At 37.5% G+C, this 23,120-nt stretch overlaps 1 non-coding gene across 1 annotated transcript; it reads right to left on the reverse strand.

Moving 5' to 3' along the window:
* Positions 1-14,395: 14,395 nt before the first annotated feature.
* LOC130455311 (5S ribosomal RNA) lies at positions 14,396-14,514 on the reverse strand. The gene has a single exon (XR_008913225.1). It is a non-coding gene; the product is annotated as a 5S ribosomal RNA (ribosomal RNA).
* Between the last annotated feature and the right edge of the window lie 8,606 nt (positions 14,515-23,120).

Below are 23,120 nucleotides of genomic sequence, written 5' to 3' on the forward strand. Positions count from 1 at the left end.
TCCACTTTGTTAACAGATTTACATGCTCTGTTAAGCTCTGAAATTTTGAACCTCAGCTTACCTTTATTAATTTCTATTGCCACTGGACACAGCTAAGTGGTACAGTGCTTAGAGTTTGGGGTTTGGAATCATGAAAACCAAGTTCAAATCCAGCCTCAGACTGCATGACCCTAGGCAAGTCACTTAATCCTGTTTGCTTCAAAAGAAACATTTGTATATATAGTATATAGAGAGAAATCTTGAGAAAAAGTCTAGGGAAATAGTGGTAGTAGTCTCTCGGTAACCAAGAATGACAATTGTCTTTGTGCGTTTGCACAAAGATACTTGTGCGTGAAGGAGATTTAAGTGGAAAAGTCGATGCACTGAAACAGTCCCATTCTCTCGGTGTTAGAAGCCTGGGTCCAGTGGCACTAAAAGTCGTTACACCTGGAGACTTCCTCAGCTGCATTGGATGGGTGTTGTCCTTTGTGCTCCAACACGCCCTGAGCACTCCAAAATGCTTTGCTGCATCCCCCTCTCAGCCATTGAACCTTCCTATTGGTTTCTTCCATCTGTTCAGCCGAAGCAGTCTTCACATGCTGGGTGAGCAAAACCCTGGTTCACCAGGGGTCTAAGACCCGATGGCTACCCTCACAAGGTTTAGCCAGCCTGTCGAAGCCCTTGCCCGGGGTGTGGCCGCTGCCGCATGCTAGCAGCTACTGGGAGCCACAAGTGAGAACTGGTGTCAGGTGGGGGTCAGAGGCTGGAGAGCTGCCCTAGGAGGGCACGACAAGCCCTCCATACCAGAGATACTACCCCTCCCTGAGCACCCCATACACCTCTCTAGGGAAATACCCACAGTTAAAAGATATGATCTGAATGAAGATCCAGGAAAGAAAACTGAAAAGGAGTGGTCAGACAGATAGGAGGAGAACCAGGAGAGAGCACTGTATTAAAAACTCAAAGACAGAGAGTAGATAGAAGGCAGCTATCAACAATTTCAAAAAATACATCGAGATCAAGAATGATGAGAATTAAGGATGGTGATTAAGGAATCATTGATAACTTTGTAGAGAGGCCAGTTCAATTAGATGAGAGATCAGAAGTCAGATTGCAGAAGGTTTAGAAGTGAAAGAAAAAATAGAGGCACCAAGTATAGAAGAATTTCTTGTTTAGTCATACAGAGGAGAGCTATGGAATAACTAGCAGAGATGGTGGAATCAAGTAAGAGTTTTTTAAGGATGAAGGAGGCAGGAGCATGTTTATGGGCAAGAGGAAATGAGCCAGTTTAGAGAGAAATCAAAGTTGGGAGAGAATAATAATGATAGTGAGACAAATTCTGGAAAATTTAGAAAGGAATGTAATCAAGAGTACATAAAGAAGGGTTGGTCATGCCAAGGAGAAGTACTTTTTTATCCAAGTCCAAAGTAAAGGAGGAGTTGGGAAAAATGTCTAAATGGTGTATGATAAGGAAGACAGGCAAAGAGGGAGCTCTTGACTAATGGTCTCCATTTTTTTTTCACTGAAGTATGAAGTGATGTTCTTGGCTAAGAGGGAGTACAAATAGGGAACTTGAGGAGAGAGAAAGGATATGTAGAATAGCAGCTATTCAGGGTAAAACAATGAATCAAGAAAGAATAGTATGCTTGCTTTGCTTCATTGTGGGCTCAGTGAAGACTAAATATCATACATTTGTAGTGGACCCAGGCAACAAGCTTCATGATTTCCCTCAGCTCCACTTAGCAACATGTAAGTAGGAATAAAGGAATTAATCCAAAGTTGACAAAGTGTAATTAGCAATAGGAAAAGAAGGCAAGGCATTTGAAAGAGGAGGATGATGTAGTGTTGGGATAGGGAAAGGAGGAGTGCATAAACTTGCAGAGGGTTATGGCCTGGAGAAAAAGGAGTATAAGGAATGGATACTCATAGTTGGGGTGAAGGGATAATGTTAGAAACTAAGGAAAGATGGAATGATAAAAAATAAGATCAAATAAAGGAATTTTAAATTAATAAATGAGAAAGTAGAGTATTTATAGACGATTGGAGGCCTTTTTTAAAAAGTAATCTGAATAATTTCCAAATTAAATTTTAATGACATTATTATATTTTAATATTTCCCAAAGAGTTATTTTATTTAGGGAGCAAATAAGTTATATATGTGTGTGGATAAATATTATTGGCTTAAAGTGGACTATAGGATTTATGCTATTTTTATTGTTCGTATATATTTTAAAATTGTTGATGGTATGAAACCTAAGTTCCAACTCTGAGAATATGTGCTTGAACTTGAAACAGTCATTTAACCTTCCTGGGCCCTGAGTTTCTTCATCTGGAAAATGAAGGGGTTAAAGTCAGTTTTGGAAAGATTATGGGAATCCACACAAATTCATTGCTGGTGAAACTGTGAACTGGTCTAATCATTCTAGGAAAAAGTTAGGAATTTTTTGAGAAAAGTGCTAAAATATTAATGACCTCAGATGCACAATCCCACAACTGGACAATTTCTTCTTAAGGAAATCAAAGACAGATATCAAAAAATTTACAATAGCACATTTTGAATCATTGAAGTAACTACAAAGAACTTGAAGCAAAGTAAATACTAATCAGTTGGAGAGTAACTGAGCAATCTGTAATATATAAATGTAAGGGACTGCTATCATGAAGAGATTATGAAAACAGGGAGATTTATATGAATTAATAATAGAATGAAGTAAAATTTTAAAAAGCATTGCTTATACAGATAAAGATTATACACATGCTATACTAATGCAAATTCTTATCTCTCTGTCTATCTTGTTATAATGAAAAGATACTAAGAAGTTGCATCAGACAAATAATTTATTTAGCATATAGTCACAGAAAGAAATCAGATCCAAGGATCTCAGCCAAGGATTGTCACTATTGTTCATCCTTCATTTTTGAAGTGGACCAATGACATCATGGAGTGATGACCTGGTATTCAGTAGATGATCTCCACCAAGGCAAATTATATAATTGAAGGGAGTAGAAAAACAGGATTGTAGAAATTAGGCTACCTTGTTCCTTATTGGTGGAGAGGATTAGGAGACACAGGCCAGAGGGAGAGAGGAGTAGTATTGTAACATTACTTAAGTCAGATATCAGTTGGGAAGGGGAATTAATTATCTTGTGACTTTTTCAAAATCAGGAGTTATAAAAAGCTAGAACTAACTTGCTGAAATGGTGGATAAAGGCAAATAGAGTTATTTGTGCTATTTTTAGCAGCTAGATGGTACAATGGATATAGTGCCAGGCCTGGACTCAAGAAAGATCTGAGCTCAAATCCAGCCTTACACACTTTTTAGCTCTGTAGTCATGGGCAAGTCACTTAAATCTATTTGCCTCCATTTCTTTATCTGTAAAATTAACTGGAGAAAGAAATGACAAAACAGTGTATCTTTGCCAAGAAAACCCCAAATGGGGCCACAAAGAATCTAAAAAGCTGAGATAACAACATGCTATTTTTAATATAACATTTTCTCCTTTGATCCTAGGATTTCTTAACCCCAAGTATCAATTATTTAAAAGCTTTATCTACTGGGAATTTCTGGACAGAATGATAATCCCCTTAAGGGGCATCAAAGTGATGCTGTAAGAGGCACAAAGAATACAAGCAGAGCCATAATTTCATATATTCCCCAAGTTGACAAGCCTTGTTAAATAAACTCTATAGCTAAACTAAGTCAGGATATACCTCAAACTACTTGGAGAACTTGCCGTGGACTAATTTGAGAGAGGAGAATTATAGATCACCAAGGAAACAAAGATAATTCAGCAAAGATAAACACCATCAAACAAAAACTTGAAGCAATCTAATAATGACCATCAACATTAAATAATAATAAGTATTCTTATAATATGGTAACCCATTTCCTGTATCCATTTAATCATCACATTTCATCTTGAGTCCCATATATCCCAGGTAGTTGTCTAGACCTTGAAAATATCTACTATAGGCCTCATTCTTAGGGCAACACTGAAGGGAGCTCCTCCTAATAGATCTGCTATTCTTATTCCAAGTCATTTGCAACAATTTCTAGGTAATTTTGCTAAAATCTGCCACTAACAAGACTCAATACAATTTAGTATAACCTCCTAAATTTGGTTTTCCAATAACTTTATAGTGAGAACCAGTTCTAACTTTATGGATCTATAACCCAATTAATAATAGAGCTAGAAGAACAACAAATTAGAATCCCATAGATTCACCTAAAACTCCAGAGAATTTCAATTTTTACAAACCACTTGATGTTTCTATCTTAACCTGAACCCTGTACCTGATATAGACACTGTCCACAACAGGCTCAAGGAAGAATCTTAAAAAATAAAATCCATAAAGACATAAAGACCTGACTTGGAAAATGAGTTTTTCTATTTCTTAATGTTATCAGACAGAGACTTCTAAATAGGAAAAAGAATTCCACTTTCCTTATAATTATTGATTCAATTATATATATATATACATATATATATATAATTTTGAATCCAATTTTGAGAATTAGTTACTAAAACAAGGCCTGAATGTCCCATTAAAAACAATTGGAAAACAGTGTGTGTATGTATCCTAGTTCTTAGAGAAAACCATTTGATCCTATTGTTTTCTCAAAAATTCCTACTCTAATTAATTAGAAAACTTTTGCATATTTGTCTTATTATTGTGTTTTGAGGATATTATCTCCATATCACCCTAAAAGAAGAGATACTTCAGAGACCTAGACATACATAAATATATAACTATTAGCAAATGGATGGAAAACCCACAAACTCATTTACTTGGTTAGGTTGTGGAATTGACTATAAATTCAGATTGAAAACATGAAAATCTTTCATTCTTACATGCTATTATGTTAACTCAGAGAAATTTTAGTATTGATCTATTAATCAATAAATTAATATTGCAACAATAAAACTTTCTTTTTACTTGTCCTGATTCTAGAAATTTTCTATGAAAGGAGGAGAGATGTGGTTATGATGATATTAAAATTGTCCTCTCGAGGGAACAGTCTCACCTGACAAAAGCCATAATAGGGAGAAATTCTCTTAGCTCTATTTGATTCAAGGCAAGAGTCATAGTTAACAGCTAATCATACAGCAAAGTTCCACATTCTTCACAACTATCATTGCCAGGCTAATAATTCACCAAGTGGGAAAATTTCCCATCCAAAAAGGAACTATCAGGCACAACTGGGTAGAGTGCCAAGCCTGAAGTCAAGAAGACCAAGGTTCACATAAGGCCTGAGACCCTTCCTAGCTGTATAATGGTGGACAAGTCATTTAGCCTCAATGCCTAGTCTTAACCATTCTTCTGCCTTAGAATTGATACTTAGTGTTTATTCTAAGACAAAATGAAAGGGTTTTAAGAAATTAAAATTAATTAGCACAATGGTAAACTGAGTAAAGAAGATATTTTTATTTTAATTTTAAAATATTTTTCCATGGTTACATGATTCATGTTGTCTCCCATCCCTCTTCCCTTCCCCCTCCCTGAGCTGACAAGCAACTGCACTGGGTTATACATATGTTATCACTTGATACCAATTTCCATATTATTCATTTTTGTAACAGAGTAATCTTTTAAAACCAAAACCAAATCATATACTCATATAAACAAGTGATAAATCCTGTGCTTTTCTTCTGTGTTTCTACTTCCATAGTTCTTTCCCTTGATGTGGATAGGATTTTCTCCTAAATTGCTCAGGGTTGACCTAGATCATTGCATTGCTAGTAGTAATAAGGTTGATTCTGAGTAAAGAAGATCTTATCTTTGCTTATGCAAAGTTATCCCCTCAAATTTTCCCCAGGAACAGGCATCTACCAAAAGCACCTTTGGGCAGCACATGGCAATCCCTTTGAATTGGTTGTATTGGCTTCATAACAATTCAATCAAAACTGAGAACCATATCAAATTACAATCCCATAAGATTTTACCTCAAATAGTAAAATTTCACTAATCACGACTTAGAATTAGGTTATTACTATTATTTTTTGTTGCAATAACAGTTAACAGAGAGCATATATGTATGTACATATATAAATAAGAACATCTTTTCATTTGCATCTCATGACTTCCTCACCAACCTGTCTTCTATTTACTTAACTGTAATTGATGCACCCTCAAAGCAAGTACTAGCTTTAATATAATAGATTATATTATTGTAAGGAGAAGAGACAGGCGGGATGTGAGAATGATCAAGGTGATGTGTGGTACAGAGTGCTGGACCAATCATAGAGTGGTCCTCTCCAAACTAAACATTCCCTTCAGTAAAAGCTGAGGCCTCCAGTCAAGACAATTGTCAGGAAACTCATTGTCAACAGATTAGAGCAATTCTCCATGCCTGAACAATTAACAATTGTGGAACAGAAGAGGAGATGGTGGCTTTCAGAGATTTAGGGTACAGTACTGCCTTTGCTCATCTGGGCTAGAGCACTAACAAACATCAGGAATAGTTTAACAAAAATGATCAGGAAATTCAGAAGCTGCTAAACAGAAATGAGTACTCCACAAGGCTTATCATCAGACTCCAAGAAGGCAATATTTAATTCCCTCAAAAGTAAAGTGCAAAAGAAGCTTAAAGAGATACAAGATTCTTGACTCAGTAAGAAGGCAGATAAGATTCAATTACATGCCAATAGCAATAATCCAAAGTGCTTTTAAGATGCCCTGAAAACTATTTATGGGCCAAAGACCTTTAATGTATATCAACTACTTAGTGCTGATGGAACCACACTGATCAGTTATAAGGATATGATCCTGGAGAGATGGGCTGAGCACTTCCATAGTTTCTAAATAACCATTCAGAAATGCCTCAGGTTGTAGTCAATTTCTCACTAGCCAAATCTCTAACTTAAGAAGAGGTTGCCATCATGGCAAAGTACCTGTTGAAGATTCCATCCAAGGAAAGATCTACAAGGCAGGGGGTTCACTACTCATACAGAATCTGACTAGTAAGAGGAAGTTGTTCCCAACAAAATCAAGGATGCCTCCATGGCCCTCTGTAAATGGAAAGGAAACAATCTGTCCTGTGACTATCACAGATGAGTCTCTCTTTGTCATTCCTGGTAAGATTCTTGCCAGAACCTTGCTTAACAGGCTGATTCTTCACTTGGAAGATGGTCATATTGCCTGAGAGACAGTGTGGCTTCAGCAGGGATCAGGGAAGGATTGACATGATAAATCGCTGCCTGACAACTCCAGGAAATATGCCCAGAGTAGTCTAGAAGTCTGTATACAATATTTGTTGTTATTTTCTCCTTGACTTAGGAGTTCTGTGATTTGGCTATAATATTCCTGGAAGTTTTCATTTGGGAATTTCTTTCACGAGGTAGATTCTTTCTATTTCTATTTTGCCCTCTGATTCTAGAAAATTAAGGCAGTCTCCTTGATAATTTCTTGAAAGATGATGTCTAAGTTGTTTTTGGTTTTGTTTTATCATGGATTTCAGGTAATCCAATTCTTGGATGATCTCTCCTGGAGTTACTTATTTTCTTAGTCAATTATTTTTTTCAATGAAATAGTTCACATTTTCTTCATTCTTTTGACTTTTTTGGATTGTTTCTTGATACCTCATGGAGTCATTAGTTTCCACTTACCCAAATTTTGAGCTGAAAAATTATTTCACCCTGTCCTTTTGTGGGTTATACTGCTCCAGAATTCAATTTGAGGAATTATATAATAGTTTTTTGAAGGACAATAAGGTAGAAATTAGGCGGGTCTGTAGACCTTCTCTGCCATCTTGGTTCCTTAATTTATAAATTAAGAATAATTATATTTTGGAGTTTCACACATATAGTGAATACATGATAATTGACTCTAAATTCTCAAAAATACTGAATATATTATGTCTCTAGACTAATATCACATTGCCTAATTAACCCCTAAATCAAAATGAAATCTTTGAATCTAAGATCTATTGTTCCTAACTGGGCTCAAAATTATAACTTCAATGCAGGCTATTTATTAACAGATACAATTTCATAATTGTCATAAATGATTGCAAAATAATCTATCAGATAAAGCTCACTCTTTAACATAAGCAAATTAATAAGTTTTTCCATTAGCCAAGTATGGTCCTAGCTTCTCAAACATCAGTACTTTAGAATTTTATCTTATGACTCTGCCCAAATAAAAAGTCTCAAAGAATCTCACAGATAAAGATAAGTTAGGAGGTCTATGCTACTTTTCTCCCAACAGTAAGTTATTATTATCTATTTTAAAGCAAATATATTCCATGAAATATTTAAATTTTAAAATATTTTTTACTTTGAAAAATACTTCAACTAATAATCTAATTAAAAGAGAAGTTACTTTTCTTTTTGTATTTAATTTTTTGTCAATTACATGTAAAAACAATTTCCAACATTTTTCAAAAAATATTGAGTCTCGGGAGGCGGAGTCAAGATGGAGGCTTAGAAGCAGCAAAAGTTCAGACCTCTGAAAACCCTTCCTTACCAATCACAAACTGAATGCTCCTAGGGGACTGAAATTCAAACTTAACAACAGGACAGAGGTGGGGACCCTCCTTCTGGACTTAATTCAAAAGGTACGCCCCTCCAAAAAGCCAGAATCTGAGAACACTCGGGTCAAAGGGGAAGGCAGAGGAAAGGTCCCAGGGCCCCTCCCCCCCAACCGAGAGCAGGCAAAGGTGCTGATCTGGAGGGTGTACCTTGAGAGAAACCTGGGTCAGGCTCAGAGTGTCCAATATGGGCAGCAAAGAAGCAACCAGAGAGAGACCAAAGAGCCTGCAGCCCCGTGGCTCGGTCCTTCCATCTGATCTGGCTCCAGTCTCACCAGAGGTTTTTGCTGTGGGGCACATCCAGACCAACCTAGTTGAAGCTAATCCATCAAAAGCCCTCAGAGCTGAGGGAGGCCAGGACCCCTCCCCCCTAGAGTTCAGGGACTCCCGCAAGGATAGGAACCTCTGGGTGGGCAAAGGCACTGGTGTACCTTACAAACAGTGCTGTGCCAGTCTCAGAGCATGGAACGCAGTCAGCGGAGAAGCAGCTGGAGAATTTGAGAGAGCCTGGGTGGCTGAGACCTCCCATTTGGCTCCAGCCTTCCAGGAGTCTTCAGCCTCAGAGCACATTCAGCCCAACCCAGTTGAACTTAATTCAATCAAAATCCTCCAGAGGACAGAGAAGCCAACATTCCTCCCCCAGAGACTGTACCAAGCGATTTGACAAAGCTCCAAGAGGGGAGACTGACAGCCCCCCCCCAAAAAAATTAGAGGAGCAAGAGCACAGACAAATATGGGAAACAAAGAAGGGGTAAACACAAGCAAACAACAGAAAAAGGAGAAAGAAATTACAATAGACAGCTTCCATACAGGTAAAGAGCAAAGAGTGAACAAAACAGAGGGGGAGGGATCAGCAAAGGAAAAATCAGAAATCCCAGCAAATTGGATACTTGGATAATTGGAAGAACTCAAAATGCAATTCAAAACACAATTAAGAGAGGCTGAAGACAATTGGAAAAAGAACTTAAAAACTAAGATAAGTCATCTGGAAATAGAAAATAGTGTCTTGAAAACCAAAATCAACCAGTTGGAAAATAAGGCAAAGGAGATGAAAGATGAGGTGAAGAAGATGAAAGATGAGAAAAAGGAGATAAAAGACAAGGTAAAGAGGATAAAAGATGACCTCCAAAGAAAATCAGACCAGAAGGAAAAGGATGACCAAAAAGCCAGAGATGAAAAGATGAAACTATACTAGTGGGAGACCTGAACCTTCCTCTATCCAAACTAAATAAATCAAACCAAGAAATAAATAAGAAAGAGGTAAGAGAAGTGAATGAAATTTTAGAAAAATTAGAGTTACTACACATGTGGAAAAAAATAAATAGAGACAAAAAGGAATATACCTTTTTTTCAGCAGCACATGGTGCATTCACAATAATTGACCATGTATTAGGGCATAAAAACATTGCAAACAAGTGCAAAAGAGCAGAAATAATAAATAAAACGTTCTCCGATCACAATGCAATGAAAATAATAATTAGTAAGGGAACATGGAGAGGTAAATCAAAAATTAATTGATAATTAAATGATATGATTCTCTAAAACCAGTTAGTTAAAGAACAAATCGTAGAAACAATAACTTCATTGAAGAAAATGACAATGATGAGACATCCTTTCAAAACCTATGGGATGCAGCCAAAGCAGTACACAGGGGGAAATTTATATCCTTGAGTTCGAAGGGCAGCAGTCAATGAATTGGGCATGCAAATTAAAAAATTAGAAAGTGAACAAATTAAAAATCCTCAGATGAAGACTAAATTAGAGATCCTAAAAATCAAATGAAAAATTAATAAAATTGAAAGTCAAAGAACTATTGATTTAATAAATAAGACTAAAAGCTGGTACTTTGAAAAAACAAATAAAACAGACAAAGTACTAGTCAGTCTAATTAAAAAGAGGAAAGAAGAAAACCAAATTGACAGTTTCTAAGATGAAAAAGGAGACCTCACCTCTAATGAAAAGGAAATTAAGGCAATCATTAAAAACTACTATGCCCAATTATATGGCAACAAATATGGCAATCTAGGTGATATGGATGAATACTTACAAAAATATAAATTGCCTAGACTAAAAGAGGAAGAAATAAATTACCTAAACAACCTCATATCAGAAAAAAGAAATTGAACAAGCCATCAAAGAACTCCCTAAGAAAAAATCCCCAGGTCCAGATGGATTCACAAATGAATTCTATCAAACATTCAAAGAACAATTAATCCCAATATTAAACAATATTGACAGAATAATGACAGAATAAGCCAAGAAGGAGTTCTAACAAATCCATTTTACGACACAAACATGATACTGATCCCAAAGCCAGGCAGGTCAAAAACAGAGAAAGAAAACTATAGACCAATCTCCCTAATGAATATAGATGCAAAAATCTTAAGTAGGATACTAGCAAAAAGACTCCAGCAAGTCATCACAAGGGTTATCCACTATGACCAGGCAGGATTCATACCAGGAATGCAAGGATGGTTCAATATTAGGAAAACCATCGACATAATTTACCATATTAACAAGCAAACTGACAAAAATCACATAATTATGTCAATAGATGCAGAAAAAGCCTTTGATAAAATACAACACCCATTCCTATTGAAAACACTAGAAAGTATAGGAATAGAAGGGCCTTTCCTAAAAATAATAAACAGTATATATCTAAAACCATCAACAAATATCATCTGCAATGGGGAAAAACTAGAATCCTTCCCAATAAGATCAGGAGTCAAACAAGGATGACCATTATATATGCCTATTATTTAGCATTGCCCTAGAAACACTAGCAGTAGAAATTAGAGAAGAAAAAGAAATTGAAAGTATTAAAATAGGCAATGAGGAGACCAAGCTATGACTCTTTGCGGATGGCATGATGATTTACTTAAAGAATCCTAGAGAATCAACCAAAAAGCTAGTCGAAATAATCAACAACTTTAGCAAAGTTGCAGGATACAAAATAAACCCACATAAGTCATCAGCATTTCTATATATCTCCAACACATCTCAACAGGAGGAATTAGAAAGAGAAATTCTATTTAAAGTCACCCAAGACAATATAAAATACTTAGGAATCTATCTGCCAAGACAAACACAGGAACTATATGAACACAACTACAAAACACTCTCCATACAATTAAAACTAGATCTAAACAATTGAAAAACATTGATTGCTCATGGGTGGGATGAGCTAACATAATAAAAATGACCATCCTACCCAAACTTATCTATCTATTTAGTGCCATACCCATTGAACTTCCAAAAAACTTTTTTACTAAATTAGAGAAAACCATAACAAAGTTCAGTTGGAAGAACAAAGGATCAAGGATATCCAGGGAAATCATGAAAAAAATACAAAGGAAGGTGGCCTTGCAGTCCCAGATCTCAAACTATATTACAAAGCAGTGGTCATCAAAACAATTTGGTACTGGCTAAGAGACAGAAAGGAGGATCAGTGGAATAGACTTGGGCTAAATGACCTCAGCAAGACAGTCTATGACAAACCCAAAGACCCCAGCTTTTGGGACAAAAATCTACTATTTGATAAAAAGTGCTGGGAGAACTGGAAGACAGTGTGGGAGAGATTAGGTTTGGATCAACACCTCACACCCTACACCCAGATAAATTCAGAATGGGTGAATGACTTGAACATAAAGAAGGAAACTATAAGTAAATTAGGTGAACACAGAATAGTATACATGTCAGACCTTTGGGAAGGGAAAGATTTTAAAACCAAGCAAGACTTAGAAAGAGTCATAAAATGTAAAGTAAATAATTTTGACTATATCAAATTAAAAAGTTTTTGTACAAACAAAACCAATGTAACTAAAATGAGAAGGGAAGCAACAAATTGGGAAACAATCTTCATAAAAATCTCTGACAAAGGTTTAATTACTCAAATTTGCAAAGAACTAAATCAATTGTACAAAAAAATCAAGCCATTCTCCAATTGATAAATGGGTAAGTGGCATGAATAGGCAGTTTTCAGATAAAGAAATCAAAATTATTAATAAGCACATGAAAAAGTGTTCTAAATCTCTTATAATCAGAGAGATGCAAATCAAAACAACTCTGAGGTATCACCTCACACCTGGCAGATTGACTAACATGACAGCAAAGGAAAACAATGAATGCTGGAGGGGATGTGGCAAAGTAGGGACATTAATTCATTGCTGGTGGGGTTGTGAATTGATCCAACCATTCTGGAGGGCAATTTGGAACTATGCCCAAAAGGCGATAAAAGACTGTCAGCTGGGCTTGTTCCCCAAAGAGATAATAAGGAAAAAGACATGTACAAAAATATTCATAGCTGCGCTCTTTGTGGTGGCCAAAAATTGGAAAATGAAGGGATGTCCTTCAATTGGGGAATGGCTGAACAAATTGTGGTATATGTTGGTGATGGAATACTATTGTGCTAAAAGGAATAATAAAGTGGAGGAATTCCATGGAGACTGGAACAACCTCCACGAAGTGATGCAGAGCGAAAAGAGCAGAACCAGGAAAACATTGTACACAGAGACTGATACACTGTGGTACAATCAAACGTAATTGACTTCTCCATTAGTGTCAATGCAATGTCCCTGAACAACCTGCAGGGACCTAGGAGAAAAAACACTATCCACAAGCAGAGGGCATACTATGGGAGTAAAAACACCAAGGAAAAACAACTGCTTGACTACAGTGGTTGAGGGGATATGATTGAGGAGAGACTCTAAATGACCCTAATGCAAATACCAACAACATGGAAATGGGTTTGAATCAAGGACACATGTGATGTCCAGTGGAATGGCACGTCAGCTATGGGAAGGGTGTGGTGGGTGGGGAAGAAAAGAAAATGATCTTTGTTTCCAATGAATAATGTTTGAAAATGACCAAAAAAAATAGTGCTTAAAAGGGAAACAAATATTGAATCTCAAAATTTCTCCCTCTCCCCCCCATAAGCAATGTCATATTGATTTAAATGTGCTACCATGTAAAACATTTTTCCATATTCATTCTTTTGTGGAAGGAAACTAACACAACAAAAGTTGAGAAAGAAAGTGAAAAAAGTTTGCTTTGGTCTGGATTCAGACTCTATTAGTTATTTTTCTCTTGAAGCATATGGTATTTTTTTATCATGAGTCCTTTGGAACAGTTTTGAATCATTGTATTGCTGAGAATAGCTAAGTTCTTCACAGTTGTTCCTTGTAAAGTATTCCTGTCACTGTTCAGTGTTCTGGTTTTGCTTATTTTACTCTGCTTCAATTCATACATGCCTTTCCAGGTTTTTCTGAGCTCCTCTTGTTTTTCATTTTTTATGCCCCAATAATATTCTGTTATAATCATATACTATAACTTAGTCATTCTTCAATTATATGTATCCCCTCATTTTCCAATTCTTTGCCCCCATGAAGCTACTTTTATTACAACACTTATGATACAATGCACAGAGATAGTCCCACTCTCTCAGCGTTGGAAGCCTGGGTCCAGTGGTACGAAAAGTCGTTACACCTGGAGACTTCCTCAGCTGCATTGGATGGCCTTGTTGTCCTTTGTGCTCCAACACGCCCTGAGCACTCCAAAATGCTTTGCTGCATCCCCCTCTCAGCCATTGAACCTTCCTATTGGTTTCTTCCATCTGTTCAGCCGAAGCAGTCTTCACATGCTGGGTGAGCAAAACCCTGGTTCACCAGGGGTCTAAGACCCGATGGCTACCCTCACAAGGTTTAGCCAGCCTGTCGAAGCCGTTGCCCGGGGTGTGGCCGCTGCCGCATGCTAGCAGCTACTGGGAACCACAAGTGAGAGCTGGGTGTCAGGTGGGGGGTCAGAGGCTGGAGAGTTGCCCTAGGAGGGCAGGGCAAGCCCTCCATACCAGAGATACTACCCCTCCCTGAACACCCCATACACCCCAAAGCCTACAGCACCTGGTATTCCCAGGCGGTCTCCCATTCAAGTACTAACCAGGCCCGACCCTGCTTAGCTTCCGAGATCAGACGAGATCAGGCGAGTTCAGGGTGGTATGGCCATAGACGCTCACACCCTCTCCCCGCAGCCCCAAGAGCTTGGGCAGCTTACACAGCTGGCGCCACCTAGTGCTGACCAGCATATGGGAAGAGGAAGACATGCCCCCAGAACTCAGAGATGCCTCCATCATAGCCCTATACAAGAACAAAGGTGTACGAGCAGCCTGTGACAACTACAGAGGCATCTCACTACTCTCCACTGCCTGAAAGATCCTCGCCCGTGTTATACTCAACAGACTCCTGTCATCTGTTTCAGAGCAGAACCTGCCTGAATCACAATGTGGCTTCCAACCAGATCGTAGGACAATCGACATGGTCTTCACAGTGAGGCAAATGCAGGAAAAATGCCTTGAGCAGAACCTGAGTCTCTACATTGTCTTCATAGACCTGACAAAGGCTTTCGACACTGTGAACAGGGACACATTGTGGGTGATCCTCAGCAAGCTCAGTTGCCCAGCAAAATTCATCAAACTGATCCAGCTCTTTCATGTCGACATGACAGGGGAAGTCCTATCTGGTGGAGAGACTTCTGATCACTTCAATATCTCCGATGGCGTGAAACAAGGCTGCGTCCTCCTCACTCCGGTACTATTCAACCTATACTTCACCCAAGTATTACGACATGCTGTGATGGATCTAGACCTGGGCGTCTACATCAAATACCGACTGGATGGCTCACTATTCGACCTTCGCTGCCTGACAGCAAAAACAAAGACAACAGAGAGACTCATCCTGGAAGCTCTCTTCGCAGATGACTGTGTTTTCATGGCCCACCAAGAAAATCATCTCCAAACCATTGTGGACAGGTTCTCTACTGCAACAAAAGTGTTTGGCCTGACTATCAGCCTCAGCAAAACAGAGGTGTTGTTCCAACCTGCTCCAGGGAGGCCAACTAACTAGTCGTGCATTACAATCAACAGCACGCAGCTTTCTAACGTCAACACTTTTAAGTACCTGAGCAGCACCATCGCCAACGACGGGTCCCTAGACCATGAGATTAATGCCAGGATCCAAAAGGCCAGCCAGGCACTCGGGTGACTGTGCTCCAAAGTCCTCCAACACAGAGGTATAAGCACTGCGACGAAGCTCAAAGTGTATAACGCAGTGGTCCTCAGCTCGCTCCTGTACGGTGTGAGACATGGACACTGTACCAGAGGCACATGAAACAGCTGGAGAAATTCCACCAACGCTCCCTCCGGTCAATCATGAGGATCCGATGGCAGGACCGAATCACCGATCAGGAAGTCCTCGACAGAGCCAACTCCACCAGCATCGAAGTCATGGTCCTCAACACCCAGCTACGATGGTCTGGACACGTCATCCACATGGACCCACAGCGAATACTAAGACAGGTATTCTATGGTGAACTGTCAGCTGGACTCAGAAAACAAGGCCGACCAAAGAAAAGATTCAAGGATCAGCTAAAGTCAAACTTGAAGTGGGCTGGCATTACACCAAAGCAACTAGAACTTGCTGCTTCTGACAGAAGCAGCTGGCGAACTCACATTAACCATGTCGCCACCACCTTTGAAGATGAGCGACATCAACGTCTTGTCGCTGCGCGTGAACGCCGACACCAGGCCACAGCCACACCTCCCATAACAACTGGCGTCCCATGCCCCATGTGCCACAAACTGTACGCCTCAGCCTTTGGACTCCAAAGCCACATGAGGGTACATCAATAGATGATAATGCACAAAGACAATCGTCATTCTCGGTCACCAAGAGAACCACTAACTAACTATGATACAATGTTTTCCCAAATGTCATGATGTAAGAAATTTTAGAAAGACATGAATAACCTATGTGATGTCATGGCTACACTAATACATATAAATACAATAAAAGGAATTCAACATTTGAGTAATTACAGTTGCTAGTCTTGATCATGTAGAACAGATCATGAAAAATAGTGAACAATACCTCCTTCATTGCTGAAGAGAGAATTATAGGTGACGAACATTGCATATCGACCTACACAGTCCACATCAGTTATTTTTGCTCACTTTTTCCATGTTACAGTAAGGTTCAAATTCTGGATTTGAGGAGACTGGTAGTGGCATCTGCTGTGCTCCTTGGATTATATTCCATAACCATCAAGTCTCCAAGAAAAGCTCATCATCAAGAATCTCATCATTCTGGAGAATGTATCAGCTTTGGTACTCCCATCTTATCAGTAGTTTCAATACCCCTTTTCCCTCAGAGCAGAGGATTCAAGGTCTGAACAAAGAACTCCTCTCAAAGTCTCCCATTTAAAGAGTACTCACAACTGGGATGACCTGTAGGAATTAATGCAGAGTGAGAGGAGCAGAACCAGGAGAACCTTATGCACAGAGACTATAGCACAATCAAATGTAATGGATGTCTCTATTAGCAGCAATGCAATGACCCATGACAATTCTGAGGGACTTATGAGAAAAAACTACCCACATCCAGAGAATGAGTAGAAACACAGATGAAAAAAATTTTCTTGATCACATGGTTCAATAGGGATATGCTTGGGGACATAGACTCTAAATGATCACTCTATTGCAAATAGTAATACTATGGAAATGGTCTTGATCAATGATATATGTAAAATCCAGTTGAATTGCTCATTGGCTATGGGAGGAAGGAGGGAAAGGAAAGAATATGAATCATGCAACCATGGAAAAATATTCTAAATTAACTAATTAATTAAATAAATTTTAAAAAATAAAAATTTAAAGGTAAAAAAATTAAGAAAAATATATATTGTTAAAAAAAATTAAAAAGGGCTCACAGTCAGCCCAACCATGTTTCACCAGCTACAACCTTTGGATTTGACTGCATTAACCTTCTTCCTCACCACTTTTCTGCTTTCTTTGTATTGATTTCCTTCATTAGATAGTATGCTACTTGAGGACAAGAGCTATCTTTTTTCTTATTTGTAACCCTAACACTAGCACATGATCAGCTCTTGTTTATTGAATTGGTATTAGTAATCTCCACAAGTTATTTATGAGAAGCAAAAGGCATTAACAAGTACTTTTTTTAAAAAAATGAGAGAATTAGATTAGATAGTTTCTAATGTCCTTTCCAGCTCTAGATCAGCCACTAAATGGGTATAATAAACTTTGAGGAACCTAAATGTATAGTAAAAATACAGAGAGGTAGGAGAAGAAAAATAAGAAAACTGTTTAAGTGTGAAATCAAGAAGATTATAATTTATGTGAAAGGATGGATACATATGAATAAAATAAAGTAAGTTGTCAACAAAAAGTCTAGGTGACTCAGGCAGGGTTTACTTTATTGATTGGATTGGGGTCTGGAACAAAATGAAACCATTCCTATTATAATTCATTCAGAGCAAGAAAAGAATGTTCATCAAGGATCAAATCTGGATTCTGCTGTACTTGAGTATAGTTTTCCTGTGCCAGTGTTGGACATACTACTGGTCTACAATCAGAACTTTGATGGAAAAGCCCCAGCCCCTTAAGTTCTGATTTTTTTTTCCTTTTCCTAGGAAGCTCTAACAGCCACCTAAGATTTGGTTTCCTGTGGCATTATTTTTGGAGGACAGTTTCAATAGACTAGTTGAAAACATGCCATGGCCTTCCAGACAATGTTTCTGCCACCCTACTCATAGACCATCCAATACTTAACAAAAGTTTGTTTAACCATAGCATGGAAAAGCTAATCAACAAGGATACAGTATTGCTTGATAGGGAAGTACCTTTTGCCCTGAGAATGTGCAGTGTTCAGCCTTAGAAAGGAGGTACTCTTCATTAGCATTGGTTTTATGGTTGGGCCCCCAGGAAGCTATGTCAGTGATTTAATCATTAGGCCCTTGTACCAATTAAGTCTCAAGGACAGCTTTAAGTACCATTTAAGGAAAAACTAACCTAACCTATGTGGGATAGACTGTTAAGAAAAACTGTCTCAGCTTAGAAGGGGCTAAATAGCAAAGTGGTTAGAGTACTGGGTGTGTAATTATAATCTGTTACCCTAAAAACTATGATCCCCAGCAAAACTACAAGCCCTAGAACCCCATTCACTTCCTGTCATTACGTGCTGATGTAGACAGGATATAAATTGAGAGGATGTCCATCTCTCTGGCCTTTTTCCTTCCTGTTGCATCTTTGGTGGAGTGGGCCTTTTGAGCAGGTAGAAAAAACTTAGTCATGTGGTTCTGTTTTGTTAGATAATAAACTTTATAAAGTAGAATACTTGTAGTATTGGACATTAATTTAAATCCTACATGGGTTTAGAATCAGGTTGAACTGAGCTAAAATCCAGCCTCAGACATTAACTGTATCCCCCTGGACAAATCATTAATCATTAACCTCTATCTGTCTCAATTTCCTCAGCTATAAAATAGGGGAAATAATAGTATTTACTTTCTAGGGCTTTTTTTTTTTAATCAAAGATGTTAGTAAGGTTGATAAGATCTCATGACTTTGGTGAAAAGATCCAATGAAATAGTATTTATAAGACTCTTAGCATATTGTCTGGCACATATTAGGTGCTTTATAAATGCTTGTTTTCTTCCTATATGGCAGGGCCTAAGGAAAAAGGAGTATAAACCTATATGGCAAAAACACTAGCAGCTGTTGCTTCTACCGCCAATGTTTTGTTTTTCAACATGGAAACATGTCATCAGTGAACCTGAAGAATTATCCACGGTACATTTCATGTATATCCAAAAGGTATGTTCTATTAGATAACAGAATAATAAAATAGATTTTATATTCAGAATGTAAATATAGATTTTCTTACTGATATCCTGAAAACTGAAAATCTACCCTCACAAATGCTCTTCAGTAACAAACATAAAAATAATTTTTCTTATTTACTGGGACTCTTTAAATAGAAATACTGTAGTGATGAAGACATAGTTTGTTGTCACATGTTTCCTACTTGGCAACACAAATTGCTAAAAGTTTGAGATTAAGTGAGTCTAACGTTTTTAGACTTGCATAGTTCATTATAACAAATATAATTTGCCTTAAACACTTTAAGAATCATTAGCCTATTTTCTCATGTCTGTATTATTATTTAAGCTGAAGTTATTGTTATTGTTATTGCAGTTGAGATTATATTAATTTATGGGTGTTGTAAAAATTAAATTAGTTTCTAGTAATAAAAGTATTATATTTTATGAGGTTTATTAAAGATTATTAGTAATCAAGGATACAAAATAATAAACCACATGCCTAGGGCTGATTAGCCCATTCACAGCCTACTTACTACATGTTGCAATGTCCAAGTAGAGAAAGAGAGCTCTTGGGAGACAGAGAGCCTGTTAAATACTAAATTGTGATCTCACCCAGGTGGAGACTCAGGTGAGATTATCGGGAATTCTGGGAAGTACCAAGGACTTCTGGGGATTGAATTCTGGGGTTCAAATCTCCATTTTTACATATCCCCCTGTGATCGTATTGGGAAACAAGTTTCCCCAAAAGAATCATAGAAACATAATCAACTTAAAGCAATAATTTGTGGGTAAAAGGAAAAGAGAACAAAACCAATGATTGCTAGGCGCATTGACAAAAAGCCAGTTAGGGGGAAGTCCCTTTTTGCATAAGAGTATACATACAAGTAAATGTTCAATCGACCACACCCAAAGTTCATTCTTGATCTTCTCCTGTACAACTTGTGGTCTGTGGAGGCATCTTCACGGTGTCTTCTCCTAACAGTTCAGTTTCTGGATTTTGTAGCATGTTTCTTAACCTAAAATTTCTCTCTCAAGGAATTTAGACTTTGCAATTTAAAATAATAATAAATTTTACAGTTTTACATACTTCCCCTGAAGAGAGTGATTGAAAAACACAGGGATCATTTAGGGATGCATGGCTGAGTTATGAATTATATGAATCAATTGAAAAAACATCAAAAAAATCCAAATTAAAAAAAGATAATTTCTGGATGAAATATAGATTATCAAAGTCTTATGTGTAAAAATTCCAAGTAAGGAAAAATAAGTCTGTAACAGGTCCTTGAATCAAGGACCAATTAAAACGATATCAGCAATTAAGCATTTACCTAGTCAGTAGCCAGGACTACAGAAAGTTGCCATGCTATGAAAGACAGAAAAGGGACTAGATTATAGGAGTCAGGTAGAAGCCAAATTTGAGATACTTGTCTGTAAGTTTTTTCAAGAAGAGTGTGGATACAAGGAAGGCCTACGTCTTAACATATGGAGCTGGCTGATTGCAATGGAAACTTCTGCCTTAGAAAGTTAGGCTAAGCAAATGATAGAACAAATTGCAGTACTATACATGATTGTGATGGGATACTATTGAGCTATAAGAAATGACAGGCAGGATGGTTTCAGAAAATCCTGGGAAGATATATATCAAACTGATGCAAAATGAGGTGAACAGAATCAGGAGAACATTGCACATAGTAACAGCAATATTATAAGAGTATCCATTGTGAATATTTTAGCTATTTTGATCAATACAATGATCCAAGACAATTCTGAAGGATTTGTGGTGAAAAATGCTAAACACCTCTAGAGAAAGCATGTTTTTTTTTTCACTTTATTTTTCTTGCTTTTTGGGGGGTGAATGACTAATAGGAAAATGGTTTTGCATCATTTCACATGAATATTTGAGATCACATTTCTTGCCTGCTTAATAGATGGAAGAAGGGCAGACAGGAGGAAAAGGATTTGGAACTAAAAAAATGTAAATGAATGTTAAAAATGAATTAAAATTTAAGTCAGGTCAAGTCAATAAGCATATATTAATCACCCACTCTCTTAAGTGATAGGGTTACAAAGAAAGACAAAAACAGTCCTTGTTCTCAAGGAGTTGACAATCCAATGATGGGTAACAACTTGCAAACAGTTACATATAAACAAAATAGTTAAAGGATAAATTGGCAATAATCTCTGAGGGAAGGCATTACCATTAAGGAGGACTAGGAGAAGCTTCTTTTTTTTGTATATAATTTTTTTTTACTAATTTCATGTACTAACAAAATTCCACAGATGTTTTCCCAAGTGATATGATCCAACTTATCTCCTTTCCTCCCTTCCCTCCTGGTGTTGGAAAGTGATTCAATCTGATTTATACATGTATTATCACACAAAACATATTTAGGAAAGGCTTCTTGCAGAAAATGGAATTTGAATCATAACCTATAGAAAGTCAAGAACCAGAAATGAGGAGAGAATTCTAGGCATAGGGAAGATCCTGTGAAGATCCTCTCTGGAGATGGAATATCTTGTGTGAGGAATAGCAAGGAGGATGGATGCTCATTCAATCCATACTTGTCATGCAAACAAGATTTTAGTGGATATGGTCTATGGACTTCCAGGACACTCTCTTTCCTCAGTGAGTTCAATACCTGGCTCTCAGTTCTTCCAAAATCCTACCCTCATATTAGGAGACTCCCTTAAATACACTCTAAGCACTCAATTGCTCAACTAATTCATTTCCTATGACATCATTCCCTATGATATACTCCTCCATCTCTTTCAGCAATACACAGAGATGGCTATGATAGGATAAATCCTATTTCTTTTCTTTTTTTTTTTTTAAACCGTATCTTCATCTTTGAATCATTACTGTGTATTGCTTCTGAGGCAGAAGACCAGTAAGGACTAGGCAATAAGGGTTGTGACTTACCCAGTATCACATAGCTAGGAAGTGTCTGAGATGCCTGAGGTCAGACCTCCTGTCTCTAGGCCTGGTTCTCAATCTATTGAGCCCTCTAGCTGCTCCCTATTACAACACTTTTGAGAAGAGACTCCTGTTCTTTAGAAAGTAATATTTGGAGCTTGTTCTTTTATTCCAGAAGGATTTCCTCTGTTTGTTCTGACCAAAACCAAGGGATTGGTACACTGTCTCCCCAAAGGTCCCTCTGCTCTTAGCGCATGTATGCAATAAGATTCAGTCCTGGGGGAGCCTGGCCTCTAGTGAGAAAGGAGCTAGTTTCCATTTTTCTCACACTCTTTGGGGCTCATTATACCATTTCCTGGGGGATAGATTATTTAAAGTCTAGATTTAGGTTCATATCTAAGCTTTCCTCAAAAGGATGTGCTTAAAAAGGCACTCAGTCTACAATATAAATCAAGTGCAAGACAAGTATTTATTTTCTTCATACTAAAGGAATGCTAAATACCAACATTCACAAGCTCCCACTTTAAACAACAACAAAAAAGCCCCTTCAAACAGAATTTTGTAACTTGACATAATTACTGCAATATGTTGATTCTAAAGCCTCAGCAGAACTTAAAGCAAGGGGTAGTTAGGTGGTTCAGTAGAAAGAAAGCCATATCTGGAGATGGGTGGTTCTGTGTTCAAATCTGTCCTTAGACATTTCCTATCTATGTGACCCTGGACAAATCACCTAAGCTCATTTACCTAACCCTTTCCATTCTGTCCTAGAGTTGTTACTAGGATAGAAAGTAAGAGTTTTAAAAAAAAAGAATATATTTCCTACCCTTGAGGTATGTTTCTCTGTATATTTTTATGATGTCATTATCTTCCTCCTAAATAATGATAATAATAATAACATGCATTTATATAACATCTATGTTTGAGGCACTATTATGAGGCATATTACATATATTATCTTATTTGATATAAATCTAGAAGATGGATGATATTCTCATTTTATAGTTGAAGAAACTGAGGCAGGGTTT

The sequence above is a fragment of the Monodelphis domestica genome, chromosome 6, assembly GCF_027887165.1.
Source record: "Monodelphis domestica isolate mMonDom1 chromosome 6, mMonDom1.pri, whole genome shotgun sequence".
Classification (NCBI taxonomy): Eukaryota; Metazoa; Chordata; class Mammalia; order Didelphimorphia; family Didelphidae; genus Monodelphis; species Monodelphis domestica.